The sequence below is a fragment of the Tubulanus polymorphus genome, chromosome 5, assembly GCF_964204645.1.
Source record: "Tubulanus polymorphus chromosome 5, tnTubPoly1.2, whole genome shotgun sequence".
NCBI lineage: Eukaryota > Metazoa > Nemertea > Palaeonemertea > Tubulaniformes > Tubulanidae > Tubulanus > Tubulanus polymorphus.
In genome coordinates, this window is record NC_134029.1 from 11,427,705 (window position 1) to 11,440,529 (window position 12,825).

Here is a 12,825-nt window from a genome sequence, read left to right on the forward strand (position 1 = left end):
ATTGAATTGTCGCGGGAGACAAAACCAAACTAATGAATTGTCGCGGGCGACAAAACCAAAAAAGAATTGTCGGGGCGACAAAACCAAAATAATGAATTGTCGCGGGCGATAAAACCAAAATAATGAATTGTCGCTGGCGATAAAACCAAAATGGTGAATTGTCGTGGGCGACAAAACCAAAATAATGAATTGTCGTGGGCGATAAAACCAAAATAATGAATTGTCGCTGGCGATAAAACCAAAATAATGAATTGTCTCGGGCGACACAACCAAAATAATGAATTGTCGGGGCGACAAAACCAAAATAATGAATTGTCGCAGGCGATAAAACCAAAATAATGAATTGTCGCTGGCGATAAAACCAAAATGGTGAATTGTCGTGGGCGACAAAACCAAAATAATGAATTGTCGTGGGCGATAAAACCAAAATAATGAATTGTCGCTGGCGATAAAACCAAAATAATGAATTGTCTCGGGCGACACAACCAAAATAATGAATTGTCTCGGGCGACAAAAACATAATATTTAATTGTCACGTGCGATAAAACCAAAATAATGAATTTTCGCGGGCGACAAAACCAAAATAATGAATTGTCGCGGGCGACAAAACCAAAATAATGAATTGTCGCGGGTGACAAAACCAAAAAAAAAGAATTGTCGGGGCGACAAAACCAAAATAATGAATTGTCGCGGGCGATAAAACCAAAATGATGAATTGTCGCGGGCGACAAAACCAAAATGGTGAATTGTCGCGGGCGATAAAACCAAAATAATGAATTATCGCGGGCGAAAAAACCAAAATAATGAATTATCGCGGGCGATAAAACCAAAATATTGAATTGTCGCGGGCGACAAATCAAAAAAAAAAATTGTCGCGGGCGACAAAACCATAAAAAAATTGTCGTCGGCGACAAAAACGAAATATAAAACCAAAATAATGAATTGTCGCGGGCGATAAAACCGTAATAATGAATTGTCGCGGGCGATAAAACCAAAATAATGAACTATCGCGGGCGACAAAACCAAAATGATGAATTATCGCGGGCGATAAAACCAAAATATTGAATTGTCGCGGGCGACAAAACCAAAAAAAAAATTGTCGCGGGCGCCAAAACCAAAAAAAAATTGTTGCGGGCGACAAAAACAAAATATAAAACCAAAATAATGAAATGTCGCGGGCGACAAAACTAAAAAGAAGGATTGTCGCGGGCGACAAAACCAAAATAATGAATTGTCGCTGGCGATAAAACAAAAATAATGAATTGTCGCAGGCGATAAAACCGGGACAAAAAAAAATTGTCGAGGGCGATAAAACCAAAATTATGAATTGTTGCATGCGACAAAACCAAAACAATGAATTGTCGCAGGCGATAAAACCAAAATAATGAATTGTCGTGGGCGACAAAACCAAAGTATTGATTTGTCGCGGGTGACAAAACCAAATTAATGAATTGTCGCGGGCGATAAAACCAAAATAATCAATTGTTCCGGGCGATAAAACCAAAATAATCAATTGTCGCTGGCGATAAAACCAAAATATTGAATTGTCGCGGGTGACAAAACCAAAATATTGATTTGTCGCGGGTGACAAAACCAAATTAATGGATTGTCGCAGGCGATAAAACCAAAACAATGAATTGTCGCGGGCGATAAAACCAAAAAATTGAATTGTCGTGGGCGACAAAACCAAAATACTGATTTGTCGCGGGTGACAAAACCAAATTAATGAATTGTCGCGGACGATAAAACCAAAATATTTAATTGTCGCGGGCGATAAAACCAAAATCTTGAATTGTCGCGGGCGACAAAACCAAACTAATGAATTGTCGCGGGCGATAAAACCAAACTATGAATTGTCGCGGGCGATAAAACCAAAATAATGAATTGTCTCGGGCGACAAAAACATAATATTTAATTGTCACGTGCGATAAAACCAAAATAATGAATTTTCGCAGGCGACAAAACCAAAATAATGAATTGTCGCGGGCGACAAAACCAAAATAATGAATTGTTGCGGGCGATAAAACCAAAATAATGATTTGTCGCGGGCGACAAAACCAAAATATTGAATTATCGCGGGCGACAAAACCAAAATAATGAATTGTCGCGGGCGATAAAACCAAAATAATGAATTGTCGCTGGCGATAAAACCAAAATGGTGAATTGTCGTGGGCGACAAAACCAAAATAATGAATTGTCGTGGGCGATAAAACCAAAATAATGAATTGTCGCTGGCGATAAAACCAAAATAATGAATTGTCTCGGGCGACACAACCAAAATAATGAATTGTCTCGGGCGACAAAAACATAATATTTAATTGTCACGTGCGATAAAACCAAAATAATGAATTTTCGCGGGCGACAAAACCAAAATAATGAATTGTTGCGGGCGATAAAACCAAAATAATGATTTGTCGCGGGCGACAAACCAAAATATTGAATTATCGCGGGCGACAAAAAAAAAATAAAACCAAAATAATGAATTGTCGCGGGCGACAAAAACAAAATATAAAACCAAAATAATGAATTGTCGCGGGCGACAAAACCAAAATAATGAATTGTCGCTGGAGATAAAACCAAAGTAATGAATTGTCGCGGGCGATAAAACAAAATATTGAATTGTCGCGGGTGATAAAACCAAAATATTGAATTGTTGCGGGCGACAAAACCAAACTAATGAATTGTCGCGGGCGATAAAACCAAACTATGAATTGTCGCGGGCGATAAAACCAAAATAATGAATTGTCTCGGGCGACAAAAACATAATATTTAATTGTCACGTGCGATAAAACCAAAATAATGAATTTTCGCAGGCGACAAAACCAAAATAATGAATTGTCGCAGGCGACAAAACCAAAGTAATGAATTGTTGCGGGCGATAAAACCAAAATAATGATTTGTCGCGGGCGACAAAACCAAAATATTGAATTATCCCGGGCGACAAAACCAAAATAATGAATTGTCGCGGGCGACAAAACCAAAAAAGAATTGTCTCGGGCGACAAAAACATAATATTTAATTGTCGCGGGCGATAAAACCAAAATAATGAATTGTCGCTGGCGATAAAACCAAAATGGTGAATTGTCGTGGGCGACAAAACCAAAATAATGAATTGTCGTGGGCGATAAAACCAAAATAATGAATTGTCGCTGGCGATAAAACCAAAATAATGAATTGTCTCGGGCGACACAACCAAAATAATGAATTGTCTCGGGCGACAAAAACATAATATTTAATTGTCACGTGCGATAAAACCAAAATAATGAATTTTCGCGGGCGACAAAACCAAAATAATGAATTGTTGCGGGCGATAAAACCAAAATAATGATTTGTCGCGGGCGACAAACCAAAATATTGAATTATCGCGGGCGACAAAAAAAAAATAAAACCAAAATAATGAATTGTCGCGGGCGACAAAAACAAAATATAAAACCAAAATAATGAATTGTCGCGGGCGACAAAACCAAAATAATGAATTGTCGCTGGAGATAAAACCAAAGTAATGAATTGTCGCGGGCGATAAAACCAAATATTGAATTGTCGCGGGTGATAAAACCTAAATATTGAATTGTCGCGGGCGACAAAACCAAACTAATGAATTGTCGCGGGCGATAAAACCAAACTATGAATTGTCGCGGGCGATAAAACCAAAATAATGAATTGTCTCGGGCGACAAAAACATAATATTTAATTGTCACGTGCGATAAAACCAAAATAATGAATTTTCGCAGGCGACAAAACCAAAATAATGAATTGTCGCTGGAGATAAAACCAAAGTAATGAATTGTCGCGGGCGATAAAACCAAATATTGAATTGTCGCGGGAGACACAACCAAACTAATGAATTGTCGCGGGCGACAAAACCAAAAAAGAATTGTCGGGGCGACAAAACCAAAATAATGAATTGTCGCGGGCGATAAAACCAAAATAATGAATTGTCGCTGGCGATAAAACCAAAATGGTGAATTGTCGTGGGCGACAAAACCAAAATAATGAATTGTCGTGGGCGATAAAACCAAAATAATGAATTGTCGCGGGCGACAAACCAAAATATTGAATTATCGCGGGCGACAAAAAAAAAATAAAACCAAAATAATGAATTGTCGCGGGCGACAAAAACAAAATATAAAACCAAAATAATGAATTGTCGCGGGCGACAAAACCAAAATAATGAATTGTCGCTGGAGATAAAACCAAAGTAATGAATTGTCGCGGGCGATAAAATCAAATATTGAATTGTCGCGGGTGATAAAACCAAAATATTGAATTGTCGCGGGCGACAAAACCAAACTAATGAATTGTCGCGGGCGATAAAACCAAACTATGAATTGTCGCGGGCGATAAAACCAAAATAATGAATTGTCTCGGGCGACAAAAACATAATATTTAATTGTCACGTGCGATAAAACCAAAATAATGAATTTTCGCAGGCGACAAAACCAAAATAATGAATTGTCGCAGGCGACAAAACCAAAGTAATGAATTGTTGCGGGCGATAAAACCAAAATAATGATTTGTCGCGGGCGACAAAACCAAAATATTGAATTATCGCGGGCGACAAAACCAAAATAATGAATTGTCGCGGGCGACAAAACCAAAAAAGAATTGTCTCGGGCGACAAAAACATAATATTTAATTGTCGCGGGCGATAAAACCAAAATAATGAATTGTCGCTGGCGATAAAACCAAAATGGTGAATTGTCGTGGGCGACAAAACCAAAATAATGAATTGTCGTGGGCGATAAAACCAAAATAATGAATTGTCGCTGGCGATAAAACCAAAATAATGAATTGTCTCGGGCGACACAACCAAAATAATGAATTGTCTCGGGCGACAAAAACATAATATTTAATTGTCACGTGCGATAAAACCAAAATAATGAATTTTCGCGGGCGACAAAACCAAAATAATGAATTGTTGCGGGCGATAAAACCAAAATAATGATTTGTCGCGGGCGACAAACCAAAATATTGAATTATCGCGGGCGACAAAAAAAAAATAAAACCAAAATAATGAATTGTCGCGGGCGACAAAAACAAAATATAAAACCAAAATAATGAATTGTCGCGGGCGACAAAACCAAAATAATGAATTGTCGCTGGAGATAAAACCAAAGTAATGAATTGTCGCGGGCGATAAAACCAAATATTGAATTGTCGCGGGTGATAAAACCTAAATATTGAATTGTCGCGGGCGACAAAACCAAACTAATGAATTGTCGCGGGCGATAAAACCAAACTATGAATTGTCGCGGGCGATAAAACCAAAATAATGAATTGTCTCGGGCGACAAAAACATAATATTTAATTGTCACGTGCGATAAAACCAAAATAATGAATTTTCGCAGGCGACAAAACCAAAATAATGAATTGTCGCTGGAGATAAAACCAAAGTAATGAATTGTCGCGGGCGATAAAACCAAATATTGAATTGTCGCGGGAGACACAACCAAACTAATGAATTGTCGCGGGCGACAAAACCAAAAAAGAATTGTCGGGGCGACAAAACCAAAATAATGAATTGTCGCGGGCGATAAAACCAAAATAATGAATTGTCGCTGGCGATAAAACCAAAATGGTGAATTGTCGTGGGCGACAAAACCAAAATAATGAATTGTCGTGGGCGATAAAACCAAAATAATGATTTGTCGCGGGCGACAAACCAAAATATTGAATTATCGCGGGCGACAAAAAAAAAATAAAACCAAAATAATGAATTGTCGCGGGCGACAAAAACAAAATATAAAACCAAAATAATGAATTGTCGCTGGAGATAAAACCAAAGTAATGAATTGTCGCGGGCGATAAAACCAAATATTGAATTGTCGCGGGTGATAAAACCAAAATATTGAATTGTAGCGGGCGACAAAACCAAACTAATGAATTGTCGCGGGCGATAAAACCAAACTATGAATTGTCGCGGGCGATAAAACCAAAATAATGAATTGTCTCGGGCGACAAAAACATAATATTTAATTGTCACGTGCGATAAAACCAAAATAATGAATTTTCGCAGGCGACAAAACCAAAATAATGAATTGTCGCTGGAGATAAAACCAAAGTAATGAATTGTCGCGGGCGATAAAACCAAATATTGAATTGTCGCGGGAGACAAAACCAAACTAATGAATTGTCGCGGGCGACAAAACCAAAAAAGAATTGTCGGGGCGACAAAACCAAAATAATGAATTGTCGCGGGCGATAAAACCAAAATAATGAATTGTCGCTGGCGATAAAACCAAAATGGTGAATTGTCGTGGGCGACAAAACCAAAATAATGAATTGTCGTGGGCGATAAAACCAAAATAATGAATTGTCGCTGGCGATAAAACCAAAATGGTGAATTGTCGCGGGCGATAAAACCAAAATAATGAATTGTCGCTGGCGATAAAACCAAAATAATGAATTATCGCGGGCGAAAAAACCAAAATAATGAATTATCGCGGGCGATAAAACCAAAATATTGAATTGTCGCGGGCAACAAATCAAAAAAAAAAATTGTCGCGGGCGACAAAACCAAAAAAAAATTGTCGTCGGCGACAAAAACGAAATATAAAACCAAAATAATGAATTGTCGCGGGCGATAAAACCGTAATAATGAATTGTCGCGGGCGATAAAACCAAAATAATGAACTATCGCGGGCGACAAAACCAAAATGATGAATTATCGCGGGCGATAAAACCAAAATATTGAATTGTCGCGGGCGACAAAACCAAAAAAAAAATTGTCGCGGGCGCCAAAACCAAAAAAAAATTGTTGCGGGCGACAAAAACAAAATATAAAACCAAAGTAATGAAATGTCGCGGGCGACAAAACTAAAAAGAAGGATTGTCGCGGGCGACAAAACCAAAATAATGAATTGTCGCAGGCGATAAAACAAAAATAATTAATTGTCGCAGGCGATAAAACCGGGACAAAAAAAAATTGTCGAGGGCGATAAAACCAAAATTATGAATTGTTGCGTGCGACAAAACCAAAACAATGAATTGTCGCAGGCGATAAAACCAAAATAATGAATTGTCGTGGGCGACAAAACCAAAGTATTGATTTGTCGCGGGTGACAAAACCAAATTAATGAATTGTCGCGGGCGATAAAACCAAAATAATCAATTGTTCCGGGCGATAAAACCAAAATAATCAATTGTCGCTGGCGATAAAACCAAAATATTGAATTGTCGCGGGTGACAAAACCAAAATATTGATTTGTCGCGGGTGACAAAACCAAATTAATGGATTGTCGCGGGCGATAAAACCAAAACAATGAATTGTCGCGGGCGATAAAACCAAAAAATTGAATTGTCGTGGGCGACAAAACCAAAATACTGATTTGTCGCGGGTGACAAAACCAAATTAATGAATTGTCGCGGACGATAAAACCAAAATATTTAATTGTCGCGGGCGATAAAACCAAAATCTTGAATTGTCGCGGGCGACAAAACCAAAATATTGAATTGTCGCGGGCGACAAAACCAAACTAATGAATTGTTGCGGGCGATAAAACCAAAATAATGAATTGTCGCGTGCGACAAAACCAAAATAATGAATTGTCGCGGGCGATAAAACCAAAATAATGAATTGTCGCGGGCGATAAAACCAAAATATTGAATTGTCGTGGGCGACAAAACCAAAATATTGATTTGTCGCGGGTGACAAAACCAAATTAATGAATTGTCGCGGGCGATAAAATCAAAATAATGAGTTGTCGCGGGCGACAAAACCAAAATAATGAATTGTCGCGGCGATAAAACCAAAATAATGAATTGTCGCGGGCGATAAAACCAAAATATTGAAATGTCGCGGGCGACAAAACCAAACTAATGAATTGTCGCGGGCGATAAAACCAAAATAATGAATTGTCGCGTGCGACAAAACCAAAATAATGAATTGTCGCGGGCGATAAAACCAAAATAATGAATTGTCGCGGGCGATAAAACCAAAATATTGAATTGTCGTGGGCGACAAAACCAAAATATTGATTTGTCGCGGGTGACAAAACCAAATTAATGAATTGTCGCGGGCGATAAAATCAAAATAATGAGTTGTCGCGGGCGATAAAACCGAAATAATGTTTTGTCGCGTTATTTTAGTTTTGTGGTTTTGTCATAATGTCGCCTTCATTTGCATGTACGTGTTTTTTTTACGCATGGCCCTTATCAGCCACCATACTAAAGCCTTAAGGTCGCGTAAAACTCGATAAACACTTCAAGCGACACAGCGAACGATCTCCTTTCCCCTACAGCGAACGCTTAACCTAGTAGAGGCTACTAGCCTATGTAGGCCTATGTATATGCGTAGGCCTAACATCCGGACAGATTGGTCGTAGGCCTATTGAATTTAACAACCCACCTAAATATCGTAAATTTTGTTTTGAAGTTCAATCCAATGAGTCCGTTAATAAACGTAACAATTGTACTGCGTTTGTTTGATACAGTAAAGCTCAGTACCGGTAGGCCTAAAGCCGCGTCAAACTCGATAAACACTTCAAGCGACACAGCGAACGATCCCTTTCCCCCACAGCGAACGCTTACTCCGAATGTCAAGTGAGTCCAGCATACGGATAGGAGTGTGTTATATACTTGTATTTAGTAAATAACTTGTGCATTTGACAATGATCGGTATGTACTGTAGGAAATATAGAGTATTGATGGTATTGATATAGAGGTTGAAGCCCGCGGCCGAATAAAGTAATATATTCTTTTATTTTGATACCTCGTCGACATAACAGCTTTTCTCCGCTATATCTCTTCGGCGTGTTTAGTTTAGGCCTACGATTCCCCGGTACACTAAAGATTTATCTTAGTAAATACACGGTTAATTCGGTGAAGAAAAATAGGTATTGTTATACTAACTCCTTGAAACCCGCAGCCAAATCACTGGTAGTAATAAATTAATTTGTACTCGATTTGATTCTCATGATGAGGAGAAACTCGCAGCTGATCCCCGGAACGACGATGTAGTAACACACGTCGATTCGTCGATGTTTACGGCTCGACAGTGCTTTTAAAATCTAAAGTAGTAAATTTCCAGTGTATCGGTAATATGATTTGATGAGGAAAATGGGCTATTGTTAAAATCACTGTTTGAAGACCGCGACTGAATTTGAAGTCTGCGGCAATAAATTAGTTCATTTATACTTGAATTGATAATCGAAGTGACAGTCGGCCTGCTGGTTGATTTCGGGATGAAGACTCGAAAAACATGTCGCCCCATTGAATGGGGCTAAATTTTCGATGTTTACGGCCCGACAGCGCTTTTGTAACGATGATTCGTGAAAAAACACGCGGGCTATTTGTAGATCTCAGTGAGCTGAACGATATTATATGGATTGTATATGAAACAGTGGTAAGGTAACAAAGCCTATGTTCTTTTGGTAAAAATAGTGTGGAAGAAAATAATAATAATAATAATCACGCGGATATCAATAGGGTTTTCTGTGAAATAACAGAAAACCCTAATAATAATCACGCGGATATCAATAGGGTTTTCTGTGAAATAACAGAAAACCCTAATAAATGAGTGATGATATTAAGAAGAAGCCTAGATCTGAAAAACAAGTACAGTGGGCAAAGGAGTTGGGAAAAGATCTGCAGAATTAAAAAAAGCTAAGAAAAAGAAATTAACTGATATTAATGAATCACCTGATATTAATTCAAATAATAATTTATCTAATTCGTCTAATGCTGGAAGTAATAATAAATTATATTTTACAATTGGATTAGTAACAGTAATTATATTCTCTGGTGTAATATATAGATATAAGTATAAATCCAAATCTAATAATAATGATGATAGTGATAATGATGATAGTAGTGATGATTATAAACCTACTATACATGAAACTGAATCTAAATTATAATTAATGGATTAAAATAAGATGAAAAAAGAACAATATTTAAGAGACTTATATTATAATCCAGAGAGTGAAGTTTCATATTCTAGTGTTTCAGAATTATGGGATAAAATTAAATCTGATAATGAAAATATAAAATATAGTGAATTAGAATTATGGTTACAAAATCAACCCACATATCAAATCCATAAGAAAATGGATAAAAATTATTAAACAAGAAAAGTTATGGTTTCGTATATCGATCAACAATGGCAAGCAGATTTAATTGACATGAAAAACTTACTTAGATACGCATGGTCAATTCCAATCAAAAATAAAACAGGTATAGAAGTTACTAATGCGTTCAAGTTAATATTTAAAGAAGCTATTCCAGGTAAGATACAATTTGATGAAGGTAAGGAATTTTATAATAAACATTAAAAAAATTATTATCTGATAACGATGTAGAGTATTTTTCAACACACTCAGATAAAAAAGCATCTATTATAGAAAGATTTGATAAAACATTGAAAACTTGAATGTGGAAATATTTTACTGCTAATGAAACATATAGATATATCGATGTGTAAGATGATTTAGTGAAAGGTTATAATAACTCTAAACATAGTTCTATAAATATGAAACCTATACAAGCTAGAAAAGAATATAATTCAGAAGTTGTTTGTAATAATTTATATGGAGCATTTGTAACGCATGATTTCGGAGAACCTAAATTCAAAATTGGGCAACATGAAAGAATATCTAAATATCGAAAAACATTTTATAAAGGATATACTCCAAATATTACCGAAGAAATATTTAAAATGAAAAAGATAATATTAACTAAACCTTTTGTTAATAATTAGTAGATTTAAAAGATGACGAAATATTAGGTTATTTCTACGAACAAGAATTATCACTTGTACCAAACCCAGATAAAATAGAATACAAAATAGAAAAAGTATTGAAAACAAAAACGTTACGTGGTAAGAAATATTCTTTGGTGAAATATAAAGGGTATGATGATAAATGTAATGAATGGATTTTATCTAGTAAAATTAAAAGAATTAATGAATAAAGATTTATCTATATTTGAACCACATAATATGTTAGTTACTGGAGTAACAAATTGTGGTAAAACACCTTTCATATAAGATTTGTTAGAAACTGTTTATAAGAATCATTTTGATATAATATTATTTTGCCCTACTTATGAAATGAATAAAACATATAATAGGGATATAGTTAATGTAAAAAAGTTTATTATATTAGATCCTAAAACAGTTAAAGAAAATTTAGATAATTGTATTAAAATAGCAATTGATATTTATAAAGGATCTAATACATTATTCATCATTGATGATTGTGCAAATTTACACGATTCAAAAGTAAGAGAAAGTGAACTATGTTATCTAGCTTTCTCTGGTAGACATTTTGGCATAACAACGTGGGTTTTGAATCAAAAATATAATTCAATTGTTAAAGATTTTAGAGAAAACATTAGATTTTTAGTTTTATTCTACAATAAAGATAGAAAATCTATGCAACAATCATTGGAAGAGAATCAAATAAAACCTACTGAATTACATGATGAATATATGAATAAATTAAAAAGTAATAAAGGTTCCAAATTACTTCTGAGACTACAATTTCCCTCTGAATATAAATTTATAAAATAAAATCCTAATTTAAGCATTTATGTATTAGATACGTATAAGATACTTATTAGATACCGTAATACTTAAAACCCCCTTTTTTAGATAAATATTATTTATACAATTTTCAACTTATTAATATATTTTTATTTTTTCAACTTATATATGAATAAGTTTGAAAGTAATAAAGGTTATGTAAATTAATACATATTAGATACATAAATACTTAAATACGTATTAAATACCTTAATACTTAAACCCATGTATTAATTACGCATTAAATACGTATTAGATACCTTAATACTTAAAACCCCCTTTTTTATTAACTATTATTATATTTAATCTTTACCTAATATATTATGTGAGTTTGTAATAATTAACATCATTTTCATCATCATTCTCCAATTCATCATCAGACTCTAACATTTTATTCAACCTATCTACCGGATCGACATAAGTTTCTTCATTATAATCTTTTTTCATCCTATCTACCGCATCATTAATAGTTACTACTTTCCGTTTCGTCCAATCTGTATCTATATTTTCTGCTTTCAATTTCATATATGCTTTACTGTAACTATATTTTCCTTATCCTCTTTCTTAGTGTTTGACCTTAATATTTTATTTACAGTGTTTGATCCTAATATTTTATTAGCATCAGTTAAATCTAATTCATCTTTACTGAGTTCAGGTTCCTTAGATAAAAATTCACCTAATAAATCTTCATATAAATCTTTACCATTTACTTTTTTATTTGAAACAAACTTTGTAACATATCTAAATGGGTGCGGTTCCTGAACTTGGCTGAAAAAGCTGAAACACTGAAACGCTGAAACGCTGAAAATAAAACAGGGAATTCCAGAAAACTTTCCATTTCGACCCGTTGTATCAATGATCGACACTGCTGAATATAACCTGGCCAAATATCTCGATAAAATCATTAAACCACATATACCGTCTAAATTCATGTTAAATAGCACTTGGGAGTTCCTTAAAAAACTGAAACAATTCGTTTTTAAACCTTCTGATATTCTAATAAGTTTTGATGTAGAGTCACTTTTCACTAATGTTCCATTGAAAGAAACCATTGATATAGTTTCCGATTATATATATGCTTCCGACTCTAAACCTACATATGATCAGGCTACATTCAAAGAATTACTTAAAATCGCAACTTCGGGTTTGTTTATGTACAATGATCGTATTTTCAAGCAAGTTGATGGGGTCACCATGGGCAGCCCCTTAGGCCCAACCTTAGCGAACTTTTGTCTTGCCCATTTTGAAAACTTGCTCCTCTCCAAAACTAATTACAAACCGACATTATACCTGAGATACGTGGA